The following is a 14,252-nucleotide window of genomic DNA, read 5'->3' as shown; positions in this document are numbered from 1 at the left end:
CACTGGATGTGGGACTGGGTGTGCTGCGTCCTGCTCTCCTGTCCACACCCTGGATTAAATTTTAAGCCTGAAAAACCTACTTTCCCTACAAACCATTCATCAAGAGACACAGAACTGAAAAACAACTGTATGCTCAAAGATCCTCTAGAGCTGCTGTCTGGCCAAAACCAACACTTGCAATCTGCATAATGGTGTATTACTGTGTATCAGGCTGTCAGGAAAACACATATTATGTAAACAGCCTGTTTCACCAAGTTCAGCAGCAGTTATCAGTCGTGCTGATGGAGCCATTAGAAACAGAGGCTTCCTGCAGTTTGTTACAGACATTCTTGTGCAGGTCAATTATTACTGTGGCACCTCAAGGCAAATGTTTTGCAAGAGCCTGGAACTCATCTCCCAGCAGAGTCTCTGTGTGACCCCCTGGGAGTTTTTCTGGCAAACAACTGATATTTCCAGTGTGCTGGGAGATGACAGTGTTTTTGAGTCTGTTGCCAAAGCTATATGGTTGATTTTGTAAGAACTAAGGAACAACAGGGATATTTTGTAGGAATCCAGAAGCAGGACATGAAGACACAGCTATTACTAAATGTCTTCATTTCATGCAAGATTAGCCTGTACAGAGCTGTAGTAAATTTAGCACTTGTCTCATGCCTATCATTATGTGGTTATTGCTCCTATAAATCATTTTGTCTAGCTGAAAGATCCTTTGCCTTGGTAGGATTTGTGCTTCTTGTTGTCTCACAGATAAGGAACAAGCAGGGCAGAAAGCAGGGAACTTTCACCATTTTCACTTCCCACATTAAAATCCCTAATTCTGGACAGAACACTTGTCTGCTGGTGGCACAGCAGAAGCGACTTGCTTGAGTTTGTACAGGTGGGAGGGTACATGATTCCGGCTTTCAAGAGCTGTCAGGGTCTGTGCAGAGCATGGCTGTGACAGGCTGTAATTTGCTGCATGTAGGTGACATTTTCTACTTGTCTGTCCTGTAACAGAACAAAGCTTTTGACCACAATTCCTTCCATCCTGGGCTGTGTTGGAAACCTGTGGTTAGGCTGCTGTTTCATGTTGTCAAGAAGCTGTATCAGTGCCTGCCTGTGTGACCTCCAGCACCTACCTAAGATCCTGAGCTGGGACATCAGTGTGATGCCCAGTGATACCTCGGGCAGGCTTGGGAAGTCCCAGCCTGCCTGCAGTGGCCTGTAGTGCTCAGTCAGCTTTCAGGACAGCTGGCTTTTGTTGAGTTTTGTTCAACAAAAAACAAGCTTGGAGGTGAACATGAGCAAAAACTAGATGGCAAAGACTAAGGCTGGAAGAGAGAGGTTAATTTCTTCAGCAGCATTAAGAATTTTATCAGGTACTGTTTTGCAACTAGGATATCCCAAAGAAAAGCACACTCAGTAAAGACAGGTTTCTGTGAAAGACAGATGAAAAGCAAAGTTTTTTACATTGCTACAATAAAATGCTCTTCGGAAACTCAGTATGTCAACCAATATATCTCCCAAAGCCATTACATTTTCCTGATTAAAGCTTCAAAAGTGAGGAAAATCTTACATACAACAGTGGGTAGACTTCAAACAAAGCTTTCTGCCTCTAAATAGACTGCACAGACCACCACAGTGTTCATGTCTGGGCCCGGGAGAATATTTGGTATGCAGAAGAGGTATGGGTGTCAGATCTGTTTGATAAAGAAATTACAACAGAGATTTGCTCCTTACATGTGTGAGCAGGGCACCCTGATTATACATGCTTTGCAGCATAGCTCTGTATCTTTTCCTTTGCACCACTTGGAGCAACAAAAGGAGTTACAGTCTCTCACTTTCCCAGAGTCAGCCCCAGCAGTTCCTGGAGGAGTTGCAGAACTAGGCACAGTACTGATCCAGACCTGCAGTAGGTGAGAAATTGGGACAGAACAGTGATTTTCTGTGAAACAACCCTACCACAGGCTGACAGCATATTAGAAAGTGCCAGTGTCTGACACATTGCACAGTCTTTTGGTCTGTCCTTATCTCCCTCCACTCATAGAGAGCCCTTTCATTTGCCTCTGACTTCTGGGACTAGTCACTACCTGTTCCCATTTTCAAATGGCTTTTTAGGAACAGCTTTGGAAAGTGAGGAAAAAAATTAATATTTGAGAAACTGCCATACAGCTGTGGCTCACAAATCCTGGAGGCTGGACAGCCTCAGTCAGATCCCAGGTTTCAGAGAGGCAAGAGGCTGCTCCTGCTACAGCATAAATACAGTCCAGCTGTCTATAACTTGCTAAAATGGAACCCCACTGATGTTTCCTCCCTTGACTTTCACAGCCAATTAGAAAAAAATTTCCAGATCTTCTTTTTTCTTCCTGTTGAAATTCATGTATTTTAATACTGAAGTCCATGTAGCAGCAGGAATTAAACCAGCACAGAAACATTAGGTTATTTTCAGGTCAGCGGAGTTACCAGTGTGAAGAGCAAAACACCAGCTTTTCAGTGCTGGGTTTGTGGCTGTGCTTTGGCTCTGAATTGACAGGAGAAGAACTGCATTTGTTTCAACTGGAAAATAAGAAACACAATAATAGCATGAAGTACTCTTAGAAACAAGAACGACCAGTGAAAGGATATATGGTGTACACCATATTTCCATAACTGTGCCATTTTGTAATGTATGTAATCCTAAAAAAGCAATTTTTTGAGAACAGGGGGATGAGACTTTCTCATCTAAGTGGGAGCTGAGCTCAATCTGAAGCCTGAACACTGCTGCAGAGATAATGCTCCAAGATGAAGGAAAGCATGCAAGGTGTGTGTGCTTAAATCCCATGCCTGCTCACTATCAGTTTGCTAGCTCAGGGCTCACAGCTTGAGTGCTGAGGGGAATTTGATGGTAGGAAACAGCTTTACAGAAGATTGCTTCTCAGACAAGCGTTGCAAAAACTTTGTGACAAGTTGTTTCCCTCTCTCCCCTCTGCTCAGTTCCCTGTTTCCTATCGTCTGCAAAATTTTCTCCTCCTACTGAGAAAGGACACTAATGGAAAAATCTGAATATGCAGAATGGGGATGGAAAAAATGGCATCTTCTCACTCTGCATTGTGAAACTTGGAAAGTCACAAGATGCCTGTTCTTCCTGGTGCGGGGAGTTTTGGCAGGGCACGGCAGGAATGATTCCACACACTCTGCACGCCTCCGGTTGCACCTTCACGAAGCTCTGCTGGCAAAGCACAGAGAGCCACCCCATTGCTGCAAGAAACAGAGCAGATCACAGCACAGCAGGACAGCGAAGAGGTAGACAGGGAGATGATAGGCCAACTGCTCTGTGCGCTGCTTCTGTGCATAACTGAGATGAGCATGACAGAGTCCTAACTGGGTCCCAGGAATCCTTATCACACAGCAGCCTTGATTTTGCATTCCATATTTACCATGTTGAGCTCATGTCATGTCTCCACACACAGCTACACAAGGATTGCAGCATGAGGAGCAGAGAGTCCAAAAAAGTTTGCTCCCAATCCCAGAGACAAACCTTTCACAAGACACACTTTCTGAGTTCCTCCTGGAAGAGGCTAGTGCAAAACAGATAATTTGGAGAGGTGCCAGGCATTACGCAACACAGGATTCCACCCTGCATATCTGTGGTTATCCGTACACAAGGCATCTTTTCTGGGTCTGGAGCAGGGGAAGTGTGTGCTGTTTGCATGTTGTGACCCTGTCAATAAACCTGACTTCAGACACAGGCTTGGCTAGATATTAGAAACCCATCAGATTTCACGTGGCTTCAGCTTCTGTTGTGAGCAGTTTTCTCAACTCTCAGCCCAGGGCCACTGTGGTCTGAGGCGGGACGGGCGCAGAACTGAGTCAGTGTGAAAGCAAACATGTCCCAGGCACTTCGCCCCAGGGTGTGGGGGCCCTGCTGGTGGAGTGGGAGGAAAAACCCATCTGTGGGCCTGCTGAAGGGAAATTAAAGAGTTGGGGACTGGGCTTGGGGAGGAAGTTGTTTGGCCAAGAAGCTGATACGATTTTGTGGCGGAATCAAAAATCAGCAGGCCAGGGTCAAGGCCTGTCCCGTCTCGACTGAATCATGGAGAGATTCCCCAGAGCTTGCTCAAGCTTGGAGGTGATGCGGCTGTTTTCTCGCAAAGCCGATCCAGGCAGGAGCTCTACAGGAACCATGCTTCTCCACTGGAGCAGTGAATCATTCTGGCTCTAGCTTGGAAAGCCAGAACACCTTCTGCATGTCAGTACACTTCTTTTAATTAATATTGGGGTCATCACCCCTTGTACAACAAGCAATAAATGTGCCAATAGAGAACATCACTCAGACCCAGCAATTTCTTCTTGTGTTTTGTATATTAAAATTTTTTAAACTTGAAAGGGTTTTTTAATGAAATGTGAAGCAATAACTTGCACCCGACAGGTTTTACCATCAGCAAGTCAAAGGAGATGTTTTCTTAAAAGTATAATGTTTCAAGAAAATATGATAAATTGATAGACTGAACAGTTCAGATACAAGTGTCTGGGAAAAAGTAAAACAGTTTCTTTTCATTAAGCACAGAAGCACAAACACAAACACTTTCAGTGAGTTCCTTCTCTCCCTCCTTGCTTACCAGCTCTCTTTGGAAGGGAGCTGCTCTTTCGGAAATACACAGTTGAGAGATAATCACATCCAGATTTAGGCAATAACATTTTGCACATAATTCATACTGGCTACCTAGACAGATTATTGGTTGAGTGTGTAGCTATAAATTTGGCAGAATAAATGGCAAACTGTGGTTGGCATATGGACACAAAGCAGGATGCAAACTGCAGCTATACATTAACTGGAGGAAAGCCTAAGAAAGTGAGTTAATCAGCAGGATCTGAAGCGAACAATAAGAAGGGGCAGCTGACAGGGCAACTAACTCTTGAGGAGCATATGCAGCATCAGAGCTCTTTGCATTAGGAGGAACATTACCAGTCAATAAATAACAAGCCAGCACTGCTATTTTGCTCACTGAGTCTTGTTTATCACAAAGAAGTCAAATGACTTCTCCTCACCCATGGAAAATGTGAACACAAAGGATGACAGGCAATTTTGGGAAGCAACATCTGTTCTGTATGGAGAAACTTGATCAGCTATACCCAAAATAACTGATGTTGAAACACAGACTAGATCTCATCTCAGCAATTGATCAGGCAAAAGTAAGAAGCTTGACTGCTGGTTGGTGCTGAACTGGTCTCACCTCAGGCAGCAGGGCAGCGACAGGGCAGAGACACGTGGGCTGAGCCAGGCTGGGGAAGGCAGATCTCAGGAGGCAGGTTGTCAGCAGATAACTCTGTGCTCTCTGCAGGGCTGAAAAGCAATTTTCATGGCACCCAGTCCCTGAAGGAAGTGCTATAGGAACTCTGGCACCTGTACCTTCATTAGCACTGATGCAGTTGCATCCCACAGGAGTTTGCCACATCCCTGACACATCCTACTTCTGCTCTATCCTAAAAGTGCAGGCAGGGGCATATTACACAGCTACATTACCCGGGCTCCCTAAAAACCCCTCCTTAAAAAATCAACAGCAAAGGAGAGTGCTGGATCACAGCAAATTCCAGTGAGATTATTCCTAGTCTTCTGTTTCAGGCTTAAGTAAAGACGGAAAGAGGAAGGCTTAATTTCAGCAAATATTCATGGTCATGGATGTCTCTGTTCCTCTCCTCCAGGGAAAGAAGCCAGGTTGACACACTGGACATTTGTATGTGTACCTTCAATCTCCCAGGTCAGCAGATTCACTCATCCTACCCAGTTTCTAGGTAGCTGCTCTCCTGAGAGAGAGAGAGAGAGCAGTGTAACACACTGCAGTCACACTGGACACAGATTTTTACAAGAGGAAAGGCAGGATCAAGTCTCAGAGAAAGGGCGATGGAAGGTGGGCTGTCCAGGGAATATTATCCATGACTCTCTTTTGGGCAGTGCTAGGAGTGTCATTGCTGGGGTGTAACACTGCTGCTTCACAGGCAAGTTACAAGGCACCCTCACTGGCTTGTCTGGGGTCTTAAGATGATAGGAATAATGTAGATTTTTCAATGATGATTAAAAAACAGTAGCATCAAAATAATAAGAAATGCAAACTACCATAGCAAGATTTTTTAAAATTTGCCTTTCATTTAGCTTCATGTCTACCATACTTGCCCTTCCCACACTGATGTTATAGCATGTGACTTCAGCAATTTTCAGCAAAAATCCCATTAATTATGGCTCTGGTCTTGCAAAGCTACTGTATGGGCACAAGCTTTCTCTTAGAGATCAAATAGTTATCAGATCCAGTTATTGAGTAGGTTATTAAATGTATTTTTTTAAAAAGCAGGCCACTCTAAATCTTGAGGTAAGAATAATTTGCACATTTTGTTTATCATCTCCTGGCTTGATAATGCCAACAAATGAGACAAGGCATAGATGATACTAAAAGCTCGCTCTGAACTCCAATTGTACTAGCATTTCACACATTGATTTCCCATCATTATCACCATGGAAATGAAGGAAAAATACAGAGGCAAAATAGAAAAGAAGAAAAAACTAACCTGGCCAAGTAATTGTGTTCCTTGGCTGTAGGTTTTAAGTATCTTTCTTTAGCAGGGAGGCGTCCCCGCAGACTTCAGTGAAGAACAGCTCTGTTTGCACATACACAGATTGCACACTGGAGGCAGGCAAAGAGAGAGGCTCTTTTGATTACGTGGGCTACACAGATGCTTCAAATTGAAGCTTGAGACAGCAGGGCTGCTCCCCTTTCACCACGATAAGGCCTGCTGACAATTAGCCTGTCTGCTTCTTCCCTACCCCATCCCTGCTTAGCAATTAAAGGGGGCAAAGGCGAGCCTGTGGTCTCCCTTGTTACATGTTGGAACAGCTGCAGGGGCTATCTAGGGGTCCAGGTCAATACCCAGAAGATCTTGCCTGGAAAGCTGACAACTCCCCCAGGCCTGAACTGGTGATACAGACAAACTAGAAGAGTCAATTACCACGGTGTACAGATGATACAAGCCAGAGGATGAGAATCTGTGAATTTTTATAGCTGAAACAGGCCATCTTTTATTCTGACCCCCCTGCACACATCAGACTGAAGAAAAACTTCACATACTACTGGGTTTATCAGCTTGCATTTGGCTAAATGCAGTTATTCCTCCTGCACTGCGGTTTTTCTGTGTTAAAGCTACTTTCCATAAAGTCACATTGATGAGCACTAGTTACACCACCCACTTGTAACTCTAAGAATTAAATTATGCACAGGCCTTTGGATTCCCCCTTGTTTTTAACAGCCAGAGAAGAGATTATTCTGGCCATTTACACCATTCAGCCATGTATAAACACAGCAGCCTGGCTCACAATTATCAGTTCTGTTCCAGCCCCTGGTATTTACAAGTTATATTCTGATTTTAACAGAGATAAGCCTGATGGCAATGCTGGTGAGGTTTTTCCAGCACCCTTATGCTCAGCTGGGAAAGCCTCCCCAGAGCACTGGCTTCTCACCCTGCTCCAGTTTCAGATTTTGCTGCCCGAGAAGTCTGCTTTACTGTATGGCAAACCTATATGTAACTTCTAGGGAAACAGGAGCTTCCCCAGTTCCATTAGGCTGCATACACATCTCCTGGCTTTCTGGAAATGGTATTTCTCCTCCCAGTGATCAACTCTGAAAGACAGCAAGATGGTCAAAGTAGCTGAACTACTGATGCAAAATGGATTAGAAATCCATGGACATTAAAAAATTTTTTAAAGTGACAATATTTCTCCACTCTTTTCTCAATGCAATACAAGGCACTCTCATTGCTCTTTCCTCTGCAAAAGCTTTTCCTAATTTCCTAAGAACACCTTCTCATCAAGATGCAGGGCCTGTGCCTGGCAAAAGCAATTCTTGTGCAGGTTTTCCAGCTCTTACTCCCCAGAAAATCTCGTCATCGGCCCAGGCCCTACTCTAATAAGCAGCAAGGTGGAAATTAGGCTCTCCAATGAAAACAGTTATTGGTTTATTTGTTTGGGTTTTTATTTCAACATAGTAATCTCCCTACAGGCGTTCTAGGAAAGCACAAGAGGAATGTTTATTCTGCGAAATGTAATTAACATAGTTTTCTTCCTGCTGCAAAGTACAATTGCAAATATAAACCAACACACAAGAATGGGGTTATTTTGGGTGATGGTTTTGTGCAGCAAAATACTGTGGACGAGTTTGGTTTGTCAGACTGAAGACAGGGCAGACGTCTCTCTCCCTTCCTGTTTAAGCCAGTGGTCTGGGAAGGGCTGTCGTAACCTATAATGACGGTCAGCTCACCCAAGGAAACTTGTTTCCTCCAATCTATAAATGCAGTTTTCTGAAGGATGAACATATGCCAGAACATGCACATGCTTTGTGATCCTGTGAGACATGTCAAACCCCGGTCCGATTTCAAGTTGTGTTAAAACTCACATAAAAATGCATCAGTTCTGACAAATCTGCTGCCTTTCAATACCTGAGGGGAGCCTACAAGAAATCTGGAGAGGAATTGTTTACAAGGGCATAGGACAAGGGGGAATGGCTTTAAACTGGCAGAGGGCAGGTTTAGATTGGCTTTTAGGAAGAAATTCTTTACTGTGAGGCTGGTGAGGCACTGGCACAGGTTGACCAAAGAAACTTTGGAATCCTCATCCATGTAATTGTTCAAGGCCAGGCTGTATGGGGCTCTGAGCAACCTGGTCTAGTGGAAGGTGTCCCTGCCCGTAGGAAGCAGATTGAAATTAGATTACCTTCAAGGTGCCTTCCAACCCAAAGTGTTCTGTGTTTCTATATACCTTCTCACACACAGCTCACACAAGGGTGCAGAATATTCTTTCAAAGTCAAAGAAGTAAGCCAAACTTTCCTCTGCAAAAGCATTTCCTAAGGACTTGATCAAACATGGGATCATCCTCACATTTCACTGTGTATCTGCAAATGCTCTTCAGGTGGCAAAGCACTTAAACCTGTACACGGCTGAGCCCCAGCAGCTGTTGAGAGCAATGGAGTGTGGCACAGTGGGACTGGATGGCTGCAGCCTAGGAAAGCAGCGGTGAGTCACCTCCTGGTTGGAGGTCACTTTACCCAGATGGGCAATTCCCTGCAACGTGTCCCCACATGCAAAGCATATAATCCAAGACGGAAACAGGGGACTGAAATAACAAATGCTTTACTTTCCCCTGCTCTCCAGGCCAGGTCAATCATTAAACATAAATGAAAAATTACATTCCATCAGCACAAACCCTCACTAGTAGAAGTAGGCATTTGCTTACTGAGTGTGTTGGGATCTGAGCTCTACAGTCATTACTATAAATCTTTTTGAGCCTTAAAAAAACATCAGCTGCTTTCTATCTTATCTTCTTTATTCACTGCAGGAACGTACAAGTGAATACTCTGTCCTCCATCCATAAGACAAGACACTGCGGCACAAGTGGCCTGGCTGAATAAATTGCTGGGGAAAAGCAGGAAGCAATATTGCACCCTGAGGGACTGCAGACCAGTCAGTCTCCCCTCGGTGCCTGGAAAGATCCTGGAGCATATCCTCCTGGAAACTATGCTAAAGCACATGGAAAATAAGGAGGTGATTTGTGACAGTAAACGTGGCTTCACTAAGGGGAAATTATGCCTGACAGATTTGGTGGTGTTCCACAACAGGATTACAGTGTTGATGGAGAAAGGAAGGGGGACTGACAACAATTACCTGCACTTGTTCAAAGCATTTGACACTGTCCTGCACAACACCCTTGTTTGTAAACTGGAGAGGTATGGTTTTGGTGCTGTCACGGGTTCGGTTTGTAACCGGGCAGAAACACCAATTTCGTGTAGTGGTTTGGTCCAAAATACTCATTACTGTTTATCTTCTGTGAGATAAGAATTAGGAGAAACGCAAAGCAGGCACCAACTTGAAAGAATATAAAGAAGTTTATTAACAGACCCAAAAGAGGGAAAAAAAAAATTATACCACACCTTCAGAACTCTCCTCCTCCCCTACCTTCCTCCCTTCTCCCACTGACAATGTAAAAAGACAACCCTTGAGATGTTCAGTCTGTTTACCACTTCCATAATAACCTTGTTCAGTCCATTTAGAAAGAGAAGTCTCTTCTTGCTCGTGCTATGAAAACATTATCACAATGAGACAGCAGCCCACTTCCAAATATTGTTCAGTCCATTTAGGAAGAGGAGTCTCTCTGCTTGCATGTGAGTCCCTTCCCCCGACTTGCAGCTTTTCCCACAACTGCTTTTGAGGGTCCACTCTTGAAGTTTTTGGGGTACAATTTTAAGGTAGTGCCGTTCAGAAACAAAAACAGTGGCCCTTCTCCTTCCCCGGGAGCAAAGGGTCTTCCTCATCTTCATCTTTAGGACTATCTCTGGGAGCATCTCTAGGAACTGAGGTTTCTCCTTTCCCATTTGGAGCCGAAGTCCTCATCGCTTCCATCTCTCCCTGTCCAAACTTCTCATGAAATTACAGCTGCGGCAGCATCTGCCTATTGCTTATGAGTTGAACACTCCACCCCCCATATCTTCATGAAATTACAACGGGATACTCTGATATATCATAGCTTCACAACAGAATTTCAGCTTTAAGCATCTCCTCTTTCTCTTCCCTCAGGTTTTCAGCTCTTCACAGCAATAAAAGGGTTAATCTCACCTCGGCCTTGCAGCTGGAATGTGGCTTATCGCTGTTGGTCACCTGACCTCTGCCGGACAGAGGTGCCGCTTTGCTGAAATCTCGGCCGAAGTGGAGAGGGGAGGGGGGTTCTGAGCCTCTCTGGCTGCCCACAGCCCTCTGGGAGGATCATCCTGGAGCTTGGCCCGGCCTGGCCTGGCCCGAGCAGGAGCCTGGCCGGGCCCGCTGGGCCCCGCAGCCACCTGTGCCAGCACCGCAAACGAGAGAGAGCTTGGGGGGGAGTTTGTCTATTCTTAAATGTGGATCACAGAGGCGGTCACAACTTTAAGTGGCTTAAAGAATTGTCCATATTCAAACTGGCCAGCTGATAGGTTCTATCAGGTCACAGAGGAAGCTGTAAGCACCCCTTAGCAAGGACATCCCTTCCAGGACTATGCTTGCTAACCTATGACAGGTGCATATACTACTCAGTGGATAAAGTGACTGGATGGCAGCATGCAAAATTAAAATCAATAGCTCTTTGTCCACCTAGATAAAAGTGATGAATGGTGTTCCTCAGAAGTCAGTTTGGACAAGCACTGTTTAACACCTTTGTGGCACTCCTAGATAATAGGATTGAGTGCAGAGTCAGCAAGACTGCTGACACCACCAAGCTGTGTGGTGCAGCAGACACGCTGCAGGGAGGGGATGCCATCCAGAGGGATCTGGACAGACTTGAAACGTAGGCCTGTGTGAACCTTATGGAGCTCCACAAGGCCAAGTGCAAAGTTTGCATCAAAAGCAGAGTGGCCAGCAGGTCAAGGAAGGGGATTCTGCCCCTCCGCTCCACTCTGCTGAGACCCCATCTGGAGTGTTGTATCCAGCCCTGTGACCCTCAACATGAGAAGGACATGGAATTGCTGGAGGAAGTCCACAGGAGGTAACAAAGATGATCAGAGTGCTGGAGAACCTCTCCTATGAAGACAGGCTCAGAGAAACGGGGTTGTTCAGCCTGGAGAATACACCAGGGAAATCTTACAGCACCTTCCAGTACCTAAAGGGGGCTGCAAGAGAGCTGGAGAGGGACATTTTACAAGAGTACATAAAGGACAAGAGGGAAATGGCTTTAAACTGACAGAGGGCAGGTTTAGATTAGATATTAGGAAAATATTCTCTACAGTAAGGGTAGTGAGACACTGGAGCAGGTTGACCAGAGAAACTTTGGAATCCTCATCCATGTAATTGTTCAAGGCCAGGCTGTATGGGGCTCTGAGCAACCTGGTCTAGTGGAATGTGTCCCTGCCCATGGCAGGGGGGTGGAACAACATGGTCTTTAAGGTCCCTTTCCACCCAAACCATTCTGTGATTCCAAGTTAGAAGGCTTAGGAGCACACAAGACTAAGCACAAGTGGTATATACACACAGCATATATTTTTAAAATTAATTTTCTAGATATGAGAAGATAGCTGGTTATATATCAGAATGTACAGCCATCCTGCCGGCAAGGTGTTTGCTACGAAGGGAAGCTGGAAATATGACTAAATATTTTGATTTCCAGGTAATTGCACAAAGGCAACTGCACAAAACCTAAGGATCTTCTTGAATCAAATTCCTGCTAAAAGCCAGAAATTCAAAAGGTGGCCCCTCACAGGTGTTTCACAATGTTTTAGCCCTTTCAGTCAGGTGACTTATTCTGTCACAGTACAACATTCACAGCTGCAGCTCATCAAGGGTTTCCTGACCCTTCCAGAAAGCTTTTAGTACCAGATTACTCTTCTGGCTCTGTTTGTGAAGCCTGTGAGAGGATTCATCCATTAAAACCCAGGGCCACGATGGCCTGGGTGGTCCTTGTCTGGGCAAGTGGATAACACAGGCAAGCAGGTGCAAGGAGGGTGACAGTGCCAGGCACAGCTTGGAACTAGCATTCATCTGATACTGACAGTGGTCACCAGGATTGCCACAGGCTCACAACCACAAGAACTTCTCCCCATGGCCTGTCAGGGGGTATGGAAAGACTTAAGGGTTTCTTAAGGAAAAACAAGCAGGAAAGGGCACAGAAAATTTGTCAGGCCAATTGCTGTGAGGAGGTGGCTTAAGCCAAGCATTGTGTGCAAGGGTTCTGCCTTGTGCACCCCCATCTGCAGGCTCTGTTGGCTTGTAGCCTGTTGCAGGTGCACATCTCTCAGACCAAACACCTGAAGGCTTTGGAGAATCAGCCTGACTCTCAGAAGGAGCTGAGGTCCAAATTGCTGCTCCTTGTTTCAAACACAAGGAAATGCACATGAATTCTGAGCAGCTTGAGAGGTGTGACAGACTGCTTTGTTTCAGTACCATGTAAAACTTTTAAACTGGGATTTTCCAGCAGCATTCCAGTGCCAGACTGGTGATTTATGAATCATGTTCTGTCACACCAGCAAGGTGCATCAATCCCCACAGCAGAGAGTATTAAGGCTCTCTGTTGCTCACTGAAATGAGAACAGGCTCCAGCCTGAGCAGTGCTCTACTCATAAAAAAAGAAGTGGGAGATGCTCTTACCAGTCACTGGAGAACATCTCTTCAGTACAAGCTTTGCCTTCCTGAGGGTCTTCAGTGACAGCTTGCCATCACCAGACAGAGCAACCCCAAGTAAAAGTATTTCTCAGGCACACACACGTGGAATATCCAACAGCGTCAGAAGAACACAGGTGGCTATCAGTAAGTACTTGTATATGAACTGAATTGAATCATATCAGCACTTTGTTGCAAACTACACTGGAAACTAATTCCTGTATGGCTTCTGAAGGGTAGACAAATGGAGCGAGCCATGCCACACACTTTGACAAAGTGTGTGACCTCCCCACTGTGCCTGGCATGCTAACAGGTCACTGGCACTTGCAAAGGGTCAGAGCCTGCAGCAGGCTCTGAAAATACAGATCCTAAGTGCAGGAAAAGTAAGAAACAACGTCACCATTGCCCTTCTGACGCAAGGGATTGGTTAGCAGAAGTGGAGGATCAAAGAGAAAGAAAACAAGCTAAAGACCTTTTTTTTGCCAGCTGTTTCTCATCTCCTGGAGAGAACATCACAGTAGCTGTTCTAGGCTGTTCTCACCTGTACACAGAGTCAGCTGTCCCACACTGAGTTGTTTACAGCCTCAGGGGTTTATCTGCCCTTGAAAATGTTAGCTTTTGACATGTGCCCTTACATTTCTTATATCTCTGAGCCCTTAAAAACCTTTTCTGTGGTCCTCATGACTATTGGAATTTTTCTGCAAACCCTGAGAAGCAGAATAGCTGTTTTGAAAACAGTCTGATACAGCAAGTCTGTGTCAGAGCCCTGCACAGCTCTGCCTCCTGAGCCCAGCATCCCTAGGAAGGGGTTCCCTTCCTCTCCCCTCTACAGTGCCCTGAATAAGGCTCTGACATGAAGTCAGGTACCAGTCACTTTGTCCCTGACAGCATGGTCTTCGAAGCCATGGAGAGAAACCAAGACTAACACCAGCTGTTGCTGAAGGCTTTTGTACCATGGGGCTGAAGTATTTTATTGCTGGCATTAAAAATCAAGTGATTTAATCTCACTGGTGTCCTAATGCATACCTTGTTAACTAGATCTTATTTTCTAGTTAGCCATGAACTATCAGACTATTCATGCCTTTAAACAAGCAGGACTTTCAGGGATTAAGTGTGGTGCAGAGCTTGCTGTGCCAAACCC

General features: G+C 45.2%; 2 long non-coding RNA genes across 3 annotated transcripts; both read right to left on the bottom strand.

The window, feature by feature from the left end:
• Window positions 1–1,222: 1,222 nt before the first annotated feature.
• Window positions 1,223–6,733, bottom strand: LOC138108965 (uncharacterized). Of its 2 annotated transcripts, none has more exons than XR_011150164.1 (3): window positions 6,517–6,733; window positions 5,190–5,299; window positions 1,223–1,883 (listed from the first exon to the last, which is right to left on the bottom strand). It is a non-coding gene; the product is annotated as an uncharacterized lncRNA (long non-coding RNA). The 2 variants fall into 2 exon arrangements; XR_011150163.1 differs by lacking the exon at window positions 1,223–1,883 and adding an exon at window positions 1,899–2,532.
• Window positions 6,734–9,860: 3,127 nt separating this feature from the next.
• LOC138109422 (uncharacterized) lies at window positions 9,861–14,252 on the bottom strand. Its single transcript, XR_011150462.1, has 2 exons — window positions 13,100–14,252; window positions 9,861–11,030 (listed from the first exon to the last, which is right to left on the bottom strand). It is a non-coding gene; the product is annotated as an uncharacterized lncRNA (long non-coding RNA).

The sequence above is a fragment of the Aphelocoma coerulescens genome, chromosome 4, assembly GCF_041296385.1.
Source record: "Aphelocoma coerulescens isolate FSJ_1873_10779 chromosome 4, UR_Acoe_1.0, whole genome shotgun sequence".
NCBI classification, from domain to species: Eukaryota; Metazoa; Chordata; class Aves; order Passeriformes; family Corvidae; genus Aphelocoma; species Aphelocoma coerulescens.
The sequence above is the reverse complement of the archived record's forward strand: the minus strand, read 5'-3'. Positions and strand labels throughout refer to the sequence as shown.